The sequence below is a fragment of the Lycium barbarum genome, chromosome 11 (genome assembly GCF_019175385.1).
Source record: "Lycium barbarum isolate Lr01 chromosome 11, ASM1917538v2, whole genome shotgun sequence".
In the NCBI taxonomy this organism is placed as follows: Eukaryota; Viridiplantae; Streptophyta; class Magnoliopsida; order Solanales; family Solanaceae; genus Lycium; species Lycium barbarum.
Window position 1 is genome coordinate 13,413,373 of NC_083347.1, and position 14,192 is coordinate 13,427,564.

Sequence of the window (14,192 nt, forward strand, 5' to 3'; positions counted from 1 at the left end):
AGTATGATGTTGAGCATAAAACTATTAGAAGTGTGATTAAGTCGGTCTAGTTTATGATGTGCTTTTCACTTGACTGATATTAGAGGCTTTGAAACTTGTGTCAAAATGAAATATTTCGGACTTGACCACAAGAGTTTGCACTGAAAGTTTGTATAACATGTTGGTATTTTGGTAGGTAAATGCTTGTGAGTTATATTTGAACAAACAGTTTAAAATGGTGTGATGTTGAGTCTAGGCTACTGTTTTGGCTTGAACATCGGGAGTTTTTTTGTACCCTCCTGTTATGCTTATTATGATTGCATTGGGGACAATACATATTTTTGTGTTTGGGGGGAGGGTTACTTTATTTTTTGTAATGACTGGGGTAGATAGGTAATATTGGTGTGATTGTTTTGGTACTAATGAAGATTTAAACTTTGGTATATGAGTTGTTGATTTTGAAATGGAAAAAGAGAATGACTGAAGTTGATGATTCATGTTGTGACTTTAAGGTTCAATTTTTGGTTCTTTGTTCACTAATAAGTAGTATTTTTCCAGTTCAATGACACGAACTATGTTCGTGGGCTTGGCTAGTGAGTTATAAAATTTAAGGGCTCAACACTTTTGCCACTTTGTGGCCACAAAATAGGTTCGTTAGAAAACAAACTCAACACATCAGTCCAGTTTAACTAGTTCGTGGACACGAACGATGTTCGTGGAGTCGGGCAGTGAGTTATAACATTTAAGGGCTCAGAACTTTTGCTAGTTCGTGGCCTCGAAGTAGGTTCGTAAAAATGACCTCCACACATCATAATCCACTTCAACGAGTTCGTTGACACGAACTATTTTCGTGGAGGCCACGAACACTAGTCCAACCCTGCACTCTTTTAATTAGTTTTTCATTCTTATAGTTGTTTGTTTGTTTTCTTTTGAGTTCTCGAGAGCTAACATCAGTTACATCACTGTCTCAGCTGCTATGGCTAATCGTTCGCTAGTACAACTTACCGACAAGGAGAAACATCTTGAAATTGGAGCTTGTCTTTCAGGAACTATATATAAAGGAGTGTGCAGAGGAATCTTGACCGGATTTGGTATCAAGAAAGATGTGACTGTGTTCATATTTCAAAACAAGAATGTTGCCAAAGGCTTTGTCCAACAACTTGAAGATACAAAAATAAAAGTAAAAGCAATAGGAAAAGATTGCTCATTCCTTGCTTGTGTCCACTTCATTAAAGCATTTATCAAAACAGAAGGAAAAAGGGCAAAAAAAAAAAAAAGGATATTATGGTATTACTAAACCATTATCCAAGTTTGATGCTAATGGATTGAAGATCTTATTCAATCACAAAGGTAAACATTCCTGGCACGAAGAATCAGAAACTACTCTTAGGTTGGTTGAGGGCCCAAAAGACCTTTTTAGGTAAGCCTTTTGAATAATCTAAATCTATTTCTAATATGTCATTATATTATTATTGAAATTTTATTTCCTTTTTTTTTTTATTTGGTAGGGAAGTTGGCAAAGCAATATATGCTTTGAACAAAGCTGGTCTTTTTAGCAATAAAATTATGTTTGGAGACGATGCTATTCATAATCCTAATGACAACTATCCAGGTATTTGGTTTGAGAGTGACCTAAGACTTAGGCTCTCCAATTTCAAGTGTTTCAGTGATGAAGAGCGTTGCAAAATTGCGAAAAAAAAGATTGGATTGACAGGGGCTTGAAAGAAGATGTTCTTCAATACACTGAAACACTATGTTTCAAGTGTTATTTGATATAAACTACTTCATTTGTAAAGTTTCACAAGATTGTTGATATTTAGGTTTAATTTTTTACGTCAGATCTATTTCTATAAAACAATACACATAAATAAGTGTAGTTGTCACATATTTATCTATCTACATCATATTATACTAAAAGTAGGAAGCTCCTACCTTCAAATTTAGATTACCATTTTGCCCCTACAATAAATTAAAATTTAATTAAATAAATAATAAAGTTTTATTTAAACAAATAAAGTTGATCAGCGGCAGCACTAAAATGTCCCTTAAAAATTAAGTGACCACCTTCTTAAAAAAATAAACTTACCTTTCATTAAACAGAATTAGATAAATAGGAAGTGGTCTTTTTTATCTTCCAGTTACAAACTCCATTCAATTTCCAATAGAAATATAACATTTCCTTGGTTCTTTTTCCCTATCTTATAACTTTTTATTAATTTATTGTGCTAATAAATAATACTAATGAAGAGCTATGATGGCAATGAAGAGCGGTAAAAGGACTATGAAGAGCCATATTGAGAGTTAATAGCAACTGTCCACATACTCTCATATGTTACCTTGCTACCATCAAGATAGTTCGATCTAGGTCGGAAACGGGACTGGTAGGGTTGACTTGTCCTTGACCCGATTTAAATGTCTACTCTCAGTTACACCCAGTATCATGTCCATAAACATGTCAAACTTGTGTAGTTACACCTAATTGCATACAAATAAATTTTAAGTGACTTTCAAAAAGACTTTTAAGGAATTGAGTTAAGGTAGTATTATTCAAAATTTTAAGAAGTTAATAACTAAAATTGTTCTATATCATTCCCTTGAGACAACGAGTGATTAATGCTCTGTATGTAGATGTCAGCTCCCTTAAATTCAAAGTTTTCAAGTGGAATTTCCTGGCTGATATATTTAAAATTCTTGATCCGTTTCTATTAAAAGGTATGACCATTGTTTTAAAAGGCAGTGTCAGGACTCGCCCCAGGGCTCGCCTTGGGGCAGGGCAGTGGCAAAAAGCCCTGGGGCTTAGTTCCTATGAGGCTTATGCCCTAAGCGCCCAACCGTACGCCCTAAACACGCCCAATGCCCAGGGCTCGCGTAACAGTTCTTACACAAATTATATTTTAAATTCCTTAATTAAAATCATTCACCCTCATAATTGTTTAACAAAATAATGATACTTAATAGTTTTTCATCTATAGAAATAGAAGATTGGGTGTAACTCATATAACAAGTCGTAGTATTGGATATTTACTATTTGAGAACGTCGTGAGGGTGAATATCACTTATTTTTAAAAAAAAAACACATAGCGGAATTGTACATTTTCACTTGTCATTGGTCATAAGTCCTATGTATCAGAATTATCATATAATTTTATTTTTTGTTCATGAAGAAGTTATGTTTTAATTGTAATATTGATAAATTTTATAGATTATTTGCTTATAGGGAGATAAAATGAATAGTATGATAGTAATAGTGTTTTAAGAAACTGTGTTTTTTTCCGTGTTTGAAAGTTAAAATGTTAGAATTGTTTTGCATTTCATAATAGCTTTTATTTCATTGTATTGTTTATACTTGTAAAATTATGTTATATATAATTACAAGTTATAGGCGGTGTATAATGGGCTTTGATCATTTTTTTGTGAGGATCAAGCGCGCGCGCGCTCACACACACACATATACATATATATATATATATATATATATATATATATATATATATATATATATATATATATATATATATATATATTTCATTTATTTACAGCTTTCTTTTATTTTTTAATGTAATTTTACCTATTTAAAAATATTTATTGTAATTATATTATTTTAAGAAATACTAAAAATTAAATATTCATGGGGCTTACGCCCCGTGTCTCAAGGCTTACGCCTCGTCGAGGCGTATGTAAAACGCTCCGCCTTTCGCCCCCGCCTTTTAAAACACTGGGTATGACTACGAGAATCTTTGCTTAGAGAGAACTCCTAATTTTGTACTAAAAAGGCAAAGTATTTAGTAGCATGAATCAGGACCGAATCGAGTGGCATCGACAACAGAAACCAAATTCAATACATCATTTCATATATTTTTTTTTTACTGACAATCACTTCATATTAATAGCTAGAATATAGTATCAAATTAAGTTTAAACTGGATGAACTGCACATTTTTTGTTCGATCAAGTGTCAGATCTATATAAAACAAACAAATAATATACTAAAATATGCTTATAAGAAATGATCAAATCACCACAAAATTGTGTTAAAGCTTGCAGTATTGAGAGCACCTAAACTGCTCGCTTAACTAGATCACACTAATGAATAAGGAAAAAATAGCCTCGTCCTATTAACATAGTACATATGGTGTCTAATGCTTGTGAAATAGCTAAATAAGACAATTAAATCAACGATTTATCAAATGTCTGATCTATAAAAAAAAATATACTAAAATAGAAAACATTAGCATTTCGACAAAACTGTAAGCTTAATTAGATGAGCAAATCATCACAAAACTGATTTAGGAATACCCTTAGGAGTTGGAACGGTTAGCTTTCATCTTGATATTAAATTTTTAATTATTACTTTTAGTTTCTTTAATTATATTTCTTGCATTTTTCAGATTCCTACCCCTCAACTTGAACCTAAGACTGAAGAATCAAACTCGCATCAGGTACGTTCAGGCCATTCAGTTGAAAATTATTTTGTATATCCAATGTATGGAATGTTAAGGTTAAACCATAAAATAAAAGTTACTTCTTGTTTAGGTGAGCATGCTACTATATAATTCATTATATATACATGTAAAGAATATCGCCTGTTAGCTCCATCGATGACTAAGAGATCTCTCACTTGTTCATTAAATATCTCAATTATTTGGACTCCCATTTCATATTCTATCATGTCCTTTCTATCTTTTGTGCTGAACAAACTACGCAAAGCACGATAATTTACATCTCATGTCCCCTCTTTGTCAAGTCTGGTCCACTCTGAAAGCATGAACAATATATAGTTGTAAGACATAGCTAATGAATACTATAACAACCGATTTTATCTCATAGAACAATTGACATATCTTATATCACTTAAATATCATGGTGTATGTCTTTCTTGATCTAGTTTGTCGGTTAGCAAAAATACAAACATTAAAACTATCAAGGACGGATCTAACCAACTGCTAAGTGTCCACGTATATTTGTCCTGCAAATATAAAAAAATAATAGAATACTCCACAAACACAATATCATGATAGATAAAATAAGGCATCTTGAACTCATTTTTCAAGAACAACAAGTAAAAGATAGATTTCTAAGATATTATGCACAAACAGTGTAACGACCCATTTGGTAGTTTAGCACCTTTGGACTCTTTTTCGCTATAGTAACCTTTCCGTATTTTTAAAAGGTATTTTGACTTGCAGGAATTGGTGGCATGGTGATTTAATTGGCGGGTATTTTTTTTGAAATATATTTATTTAATGTGTGTGAATAGTATATATATAGGAATATGAGTTTCGCACATACAAAGTATAAGTCGGTGAATAATGTAATCGACTAAGTTGACCAATTTTCACCTTTGGCATAGCGGTTGAGTGAAAAGGTTATTTTGGACAATTGATTTAATTGGTGATTAATGGGCTAAGTCTGCAAGTCATTTAGTACCCTACATTACATGGCCCATAAATAGGAGTGATTTTAATGGGGTAGGATTAATATATTAAAAGAGAACGTCAAAGTTTCAAGAAACAGTTTGGGTACACAATGAACGGCAGCAACCACTGAAGGATTCCTCGTTGTAGACCAAAATTTATTTAGAGAAATCAGGTAATCTTCTTACCTTGGGTCCTTTCACTTAAATATCTAATGATTAGCCAATTATAATTTCAACGATTGAGATGCAGATGATGTGTAAATGATTATGAAGGACAAAGGTTTAATGTTAATGGTATTATTAGGTAATTGTTGAAGCATTATTAGTGTTTTGTGGAATGAAATAAGATTCTAGGGGTCATTACACGGTTTTCAATTACGTACTTGAATGGTGAGAATTTGTTGATTTAGGATGACATAATAATTACAAAATTATGTGAGGGCTAATGATAATGTAATGATTACTATTCATTGGATAATGATGATAGGAGTAATGATTAAAGGGTTGGCTTAATACCTAGATAGACCCTTAAACTTGACATGTTTTGTAAGATAGGCATATAAACTTACAAGGTGACCAGATAGATACTTAAACTTACTCAAAGTGTATTTTTCAAGTTTTCCAGTTGTTTTGAAAATAAAAACTATATTTTTCAAACACTCACAATTTTCATGGCCAAACAAGCCCTAAATATATCACAAAATATTTTTTTTAAAATGCAAAAATAAGGCAAACGCATATACATGAGACTATAAATGTGCACTTAAACCAATAAATACTCGCTAATCGCAATTTTGCAGCTTTCAATTAACTCGGATTTTTTTTTTACACTTGAATAATTAAAAAACAATAACTTTAACCAATAAAAATCCTTAAAAAAAGAAATTTCAAATTAAGAAATTTATTTTTTTTAAGGATTTTCTTCTCGGCTTTACAGTTTTCTTAATTTGAAATTTCTTTTTTTAAGGATTATTATTGGTTAAAGTTATTGTTTTTTAATTATTCAAGTGTAAAAAAAAAAATTGAGTTAATTGAAAGCTGCAAAATTGCGATTAGCGAGTATTTATTGGTTTAAGTGCACATTTATAGTCTCATGTATATGCGTTTGCCTTATTTTTGCATTTTAAAAAAAATATTTTGTGATAATTTAGGGCTTGTTTGGCCATGAAAATTGTGAGTGTTTGAAAAATATAGTTTTTGTTTTCAAAACAACTGAAAAACTTGAAAAATACACTTTGAGTAAGTTTAAGTGTCTATCTGGTCACCTTGTAAGTTTATATGCCTATCTTACAAAACATGTCAAGTTTAAGGGTCCATCTAGGTATTAAGCCTAAAGGGTTTCTACAAATTTGCTAAGTTACTGTTTTGTAATTTAGGCTACAGTGATCGGAATTTCTTTTTCACACGTTATCATGTTGCACTTCAATTCTAATATATAGGGTATATGTAAGTGAGTATTATGGTATTGGATTATATGAACACCTTTAAATTCATGGTATTGGAGATGTCAAAAGTGAGATTTTTATCCTAAGATAAGATTTTGTTGTAAGGAAGATTTTGAGCTCTAGTCTTACGAAATGAGAATTAATGATTGAGAATCCATTTATGAAGGAAATTGACTAATTTTCTGGATATATGACCCTTCGGATGAGTGATATGATTTTCTAATAAAATTCCAGTCTTGCCCTTGAAGGTCGTGGTCATTTTTTTAAGGTTGTTTGGGGTTTCGAATATAAGTATAGTAATATGGGTGTCTTTAGATTCGTATTCTAATGTAGATCGCATATTTGATAAATTTTGATCGTTTAGAGGCTCTATGCAAAGGAAAGCCATTAGTTTGATTGTTCGTGGCACTCGCTCTGCATTGAGGTAGGTTACGGTCTACTTTAGTTAGACTCTGATTAGAGAATCGTATATAGTTGTAGAAAGTGACGGGGATAGCATGATAGGCCTTCGGGCATGAAGTGGAGGTGAATTCCAATTAGGTTGGTTCTGTCAGCTATTATGTGGGCTTGTCGTCATATGTGTTGTTTTATGTGATTATCACCTATTTGTATCTCTGTCATATACTAGCTGACTCATCACATGGAAGGGAAGTGGTATATTGATAATTGAACCGTGAACAGTAACATGACTTGTACTTGTTGATTGTATATTGGCGATATTGTTGAGACTGATAGCATGCATGGCATGTTTTGCATATTATTCTTATGTTGTCCTGATGGTGAGGTGAGTGATTAAGAGACTCCAAGGTCCTTGCCAGAGATTGAGAGTGACAGAGAGACTCCGAGGTCTTTGTCGGAGATTGAGAGTAATAGAGATACTCCGAGGTCTTTGCCAGAGATTAAGAGTAATTGATAGCCTCCGAGGTTTCTGCCGGAGAGCACGAGTGGTACATGGACTTCGTGAGTCCCCCCATGGGTCATGGCTTTGAGGCACTGCCCTTAGCATGTGTGTACGAGAGTGAAGTGAGAAAGGTGATTGTTGCATTGCATTGCATTCATCCACTCATACCTTTGACTGATCATTTGGTGAATATATCTGTCTTGGTTGATTTCATGATTCCTTTACACTTTTACTTGTATACGATACGTGACCATACCTGTTTGCTCTATGTGCTACTTGTTAGTCTCCACTTCTTCATGCGGTATCTAATCATTGTCGGCCTATGAAGCTTACCGGTACTAGTGTTGTACTGATATTACTCTTGCTGCACTTTTTGTTGAGTGCAGAGTACGATCCAGGCTCCAGTTCTACACCTCGTGGCTGATACGCGAGGGTGACATCTTTTGGTCATTCAGGGTGAGCTACTTGGTCATTCGTGGCCCCTAAAGGACCCTCTTATTTAATTCTGTTTTTTTTTTATTCGACAGACAGTATGTAGCCTTCGAGTATTTTCAAACTTTTATTCCAGACTATGTTTAGCGCTCTTGTACCCTTTGATCAGATTTTGGGGATGTCGTGACATTTCTAGTGATGATAAGTATTTAAGACTTGATAACTTCTTCCTCTTTTATTTTCCGCTTATTTAACTTATTATTGGGAATGTGGTTCGCCTACTCGGGGGGATAGTGTAGGTGCCACCACGACTCGTGAATTGGGTCGTGACAAATAGTCATAATAAAGAGAAGAAAATGTGCTACTTATTATAAATAAAAAAGAGAGAAGGTGCTAGAATGAGCCGAGAAAGAAGACATACGTTGAGCTAGTTTAGTTTCAAAGACCATGTTGAAAGTGAAAATCTTCCTAGCATCTTTCCCATGCTTACGAGGATAAAGAATCATGATATCTCTATTTTCTCCGATATAATCTAATGTGGACTTCATATCAGGTTTTTCGGATATAAAGGGCCTAACTCTGCAACAAATTCTTATTGTCCTTGATCAAGTAAAAGTAAACTTAACTTCCATGTCATAAATAAATTTAAGCGGAAATGTGAGAATTTAAAAAACTTATCTTTTGGGTCATGGACTTGATTGTAAAATAGACGTTTTTCTTCCAAGACTTGTGATAAGAAGAGGAGGTCACCTCAAGGCCCTTAATATGGTGCACTGAGGAAAATCACTTTCAAATTATAGAAGTGATAGATAAACATAAGTGTCATTCATCTTCTATACAAAATACATTAAGATAGTACTAACCAAGTCTTCTAAATTCTTCTTTCTACCCTGACTTATACATTTAGACATCTTATACTTTTCAAATTATAGAAGTGATAGATAAACATAAGTGTCATTCATTTTATTTCTCTGCAAAAAAATTGAGCTCCTGAACCATACATTAAAGAGAAAAGAATTAGTTGTTTTCTCATTCGTCTTCATTATTTATTTGTTTTCTAACCAAACTGGTCATGTTCTTTTTTTTACCTATTTTTGGTTTCCCTTTTCTTTGGTCCTTATACCTCTATATTTGGAACCATCTAGTGATTCGCTCAGGGATTGTTTTAGTCTTTTGCGATAACTTAAATTGTGTTTCCAAGTTTGGTTAAGGATCTTCTTTATAAACACTGACAACATCAAAATTTCATTAGTACTAAAACAAAAGCAAAAGCAGTGATAAACGTAAATGTGATGTTTCTTCCTCTTAAGACTTCTAGAAGCCCTAGAGCTACTCATCATTTGAACTATAATACAAGTTGACAATTCAACAACCATATCGAAATCATGGTGCTTCTACATAGCAGAAATAAACAACTTCAAAGCTAAAGAAAGAGAACTAAAGTATTGGTCGAATATGAATTGCAAACAAATTTCAAGAATCCAATCAACTTTTAAAATTCTACGTGCCATAATATCTCTACAGCCTATCAGAGAAACAAGTGGAGCTAATCAAGTATATTCATCAAAAGTCTCAAATAAATAAACACTTTGAGTTTGAAAGATAATAATCATTTTTGGTTTGTTACCAAATGAATGTGGTTGTTCGTAAGATATGTATAAATTAGCAAGTCTGTAATATAATTTAGAAGATGTATAAATGAGCTCTGATTTCTATAAGTTAAACACAATCTTGAAACATGATTTTCCATATAAGTACAAATTTTCTAGAATGCGACACTCAAATATGAAACACAATTTTAGTGGACCACAGTTCCTTAAAAAAAATGCAAAATGTCCATTCATAACACAACTATTTGACCTTAATCAACATTTCATGTGAATTTGAACTAGCAAAGATGCAATTCCATATCGAGTTTAGATCGAACTGTCATTAAGGGGTCGGACTAGGGTCGAGTTGTTTGGAGTAAAATTGTCTTTAAGGGGTCGGATTAGGGGTTGGGTTGTTTCGGGAAAGACTCTGTCCCAACTCACTCTCACACACAATTATGGATTATCCGGGCTTGGGAGGGTTGGGCAAGCTAATGGTCTGGATTTTTTTTTTCCTTTTAACTATTGAACTTTGTAAGACAAAAGTGGACATAAATTATAAAATAGGTTTCAAACTTCAATTGATAATGTTGCAAACTCAAAGTTTACAAACGAGATTGTACGAGTCATAAAGTTTAAAAAAAAAAAATCTCCTAATTCTATTTCAAGGGTATTCTATTTAAGGATGATCTTTTGCGCTTCTTTTATTTATTTACTTTGATCTGTGTAACATATTGCTTCAAATATTCAACCTTTGTATAGTTTTTTAAATTAAAATAAAAAGTGAGGAGTTCATTTATTTTAGAAAAAAGAAGAAATGATAATACTACAAGAAATTTATTAAGATTTCGGGTTACATTCTTTGTGGTCATAATGAAATAAAGGATGCAACATGATTAAGTATGTTATGCTATGTGATTTCTCTTTTAAAGGATAAACGACATACATTTTCTTTGAATAAAATGACTCAAACAATGATAAAAAAATAAAAAAAACTAAAGACCAATAGGAACTGTGACTAAAACTAACAAGGAAGACAAAATTAACAGAAACAATTTGAAAATACAAGTATAAAGCCAAAAAAATATTTTCATTTCTTTTTCCAGCTTTTTGGAAAAAAAATTCAACCAGACAATAAACCTTAACTTGTATAACCTCATAAATCCAAAAGCTTAACTTAAGAAACACACCAGAAATAAGAAAAATGAAAAGATTCAAGCTTACCACTATTACATAATAGGAACAATGAAAATAACTAACTACTAAGATTGAGCTTAAAAAACAATACGCTCTTGAGAAAAAAAAAATTGAGAAGAAGCCATAATATGGAGAACAAATGAGCAAAAAAAAAAAAATTCATATTTTCCAAAAGTTGGAAGAAGCTTAGGAAAAAAAATCACTATTTTTAAAACAAATTTCACTAGTTACTTGATTTTTATGGGAAAAGTAACAAACTTATGACGTTACGAAGGATGGGCCAATTTTGAGCGTAAATTTCTGGTTTTCTTTTGCTTTGTACAGAATACATAGTGAATAAAATATTACAGTTATTTGTCAAAAAATATTTAGTTAATTTTATTTCTTCCAAATACCTAACTAGAGTACTTCTAGACATTTCTATTATAATAAAAGAATGGGTGAGAATCAGGATCGTCGTCGTCCGCATGGCATTTACATAAATAAGTTCAAAAGTATGGATAAGGTACTATTCCTTTTAAAAGTATGGCCCGCTTGATTTCTTTACTTCACACGCTTAGGTACTACGCCTTTTAAAAGTATGGGCCCGCTTGATTTCTTTACTTCACACGCTTTTGCAGCCATTTGACAAATGCTTTTTGGCCATATGGGCTCCACTCTACTTTGCAATTACAACTGACAATTTTGGCTATTTTCTAATGCTGAGAACTGCAATATACGAACTACAGTTCAAATAAATTACTACTTTGTTTTATTTTATATCATTTTGGTGCTTCCTCATTTAACTGTTAATTTGCTTTATGCAGGGGCTACACAGTGTTCCTTTTTCATTTGACAAAATTTAGTTCTACATTAATAATATATGTTTAGTAAATCCTTTTTATTTATTTGAAATTCATACTTATAAATAATTAAATTTAGAAACATGTTACTTATTGGAGATTAAAATTCATTTTGCGGGCATTTATTTAAGCCATAAGAAGTCATGCGTGGGGTCCTCAATGATGTAGTGATACTTTGCGTGGAGCCGATCATTACTACTCCATTTATATAAGCATAAAATAATAAATATTTACGGTAAGATTTTTTATTTATTTCATTCGAAGAAAAAATTTCAGATATAAGGTATGATTAAATTTTACTTCCACATTTGGTTATTGTAGAATTTAACAAAATATTAAAAAAAAGTGTTAATTAATATTTAAAAATATTTTTATATCTTTTAATAAAATTAAATTAAATTATGTTTAAAGTGTAGGAAATTATTACTAATAGTCTAGTATATCTTATTAAGTAATTTTTATTCATGTCTTATTAATAAGTTTCTAAAGATACATGTTTCAGAAATATTTATTCTCTATTTTAATCAAATGCGTGAATAAAGATATTCAAAGAAATATTTATCTTCTTTATTAAATTTCATAAAATAAATACATAATAGCTTCTTATTTGTAATTGTAATTTATTTTTAATAATTACATTTTAATATACGTAGTACAAATATACCTCATTGGGTGAAGGTGTATAATTTTTGTAGCATAGGAGGTATAAGTGTTTGATTTAAAATATAAGGGGTGTATCCGAAACTGAGTCATAATAAGTTCATGAACAATTAGGGCTAAACATAGAGAAAAATAAAAGAAAAAAGGTGAATTTAGATTGAACCTGTAAAACACTAAGACGTGTGTACACATATTCTTTTACAAGGATTAAGATACAGTAGTTGTTTTGTACTTTTTTTGTGAAAAAAAATTTCTTCGTATTACATCCGGAGAGAGAGCAATTAGGAAAAAGGAATTATATACAATTAATGGGTTTTGAACCCTTCATTCCAATCGTGGAAGGCAAGTAGCTCGTCAAAGCTAGCGCTCAACCCCTTAGTCTGTACGTAAAAATATAGGATTATAACAAATGCTATTTGAATTGTAATTGTGTTTGTGTAATAAAACTTTCATAATTTTGTTATCAAACTGACTCACTTTTCGTGTTGGGCACGGGCTTCACATTATCTAGTATCTTTAAGATAAGTATCAAGGAATTAGGATAGATCATTCGAGAAGCTTTCCTCAAAATCTATGATATTCTGTAATTTCAAGAAGATAACTTTATTTTTTTACACTTTCGGTCCTTCATTTGTTGGCAAATCTTAATTATGATCCTTATGGTGTATGACTCAATACATTTAATCTTTAATTAATTAAAATGTATAGTTTTGTCCCTTTACATAATGAATACTTCCTCCGTCTCAATTTATGTGGCACCGTTTGACTAGTCCTAAACTTTTAGAAATAAGAAAAGACTTTTCAAATTTGTGGTCTAAAACAAACCTTATGCATTTGTGTGACTATAAATCATTTCATTAAGCGTAAAAGGAAAAGTTTAAAGTTAACTTGTTTCTAGTTATATAAGGTGACATTCTTTTTGAGACAGACTAAATAGAAAAATGTGTCACATAAACTGGGACAGAGGGATTATGCTATATTTGGGCCATCTTTTAAAGTATATTACTCTCAAATATGTAGTAATAATACAAATTTAACATAACACACGGGTATTAAATGATGGAACTGTTAAATATTAGAAAAATTATGAAAATTTATTAATAAAGGGATCAAAGAAGAACATTGTAAATAATTAAAGGTTAAATATGTTTAGTTAGACATCACAAAGATTAAAACTTGAATTTTCAAATAATTGAGGGATCCCTAAGGTAAGAGTTGTTATTAATGAAAACTCCCTTCCTCCATATTATATTATTGGGAAAATTTCATGAATGACTAACTTGGAAGCCTTATTTTTGCTTTTTAGCTACATTTTACCTATTTTCATCATGTAGCAAACAAATAGCAAAACTCAACACTTGTTACTTATTATATTCGCGTCCCTGTATTCATGAATACAATCAGTAAAAATTGCTGAAATTTGTATTCAACTCAACTGTATTCATTGTAGCTACTTTTACACTGTATTCGCTTTATTATATTTAAAATTGGTTGTATACGAAAAAATATCCTTCAACATATACCCCAAAACACTGAAATTTACACTAAAAATTAACGAATACACGCAAAAACTGAATACAAGAAAGAAAATTCACTTTATTCATTTGTATACACTTCAAATTCACTGTATTCATTTGCATACAAAAACATCTTCTTTAAAATACAAGCGAAAAAATCTGTATACATACAACAAATAAGTGTATTTTTTATTTTCCGGCGAAATTCCGGTCAG

At 31.5% G+C, this 14,192-nt stretch overlaps 1 long non-coding RNA gene across 2 annotated transcripts in view; it reads left to right on the forward strand.

Moving 5' to 3' along the window:
- The window catches only part of LOC132618174 (uncharacterized), a 6,619-nt gene extending 4,755 nt beyond the window's left edge, over positions 1-1,864 (forward strand). For both annotated transcript variants that reach the window (XR_009574015.1, XR_009574016.1), the window contains exons 2-3: positions 951-1,399; positions 1,488-1,864. This is a non-coding gene — a long non-coding RNA (uncharacterized LOC132618174). The remainder of the gene's footprint in view (positions 1-950; positions 1,400-1,487) is intronic.
- The last annotated feature ends 12,328 nt before the right edge of the window (positions 1,865-14,192 follow it).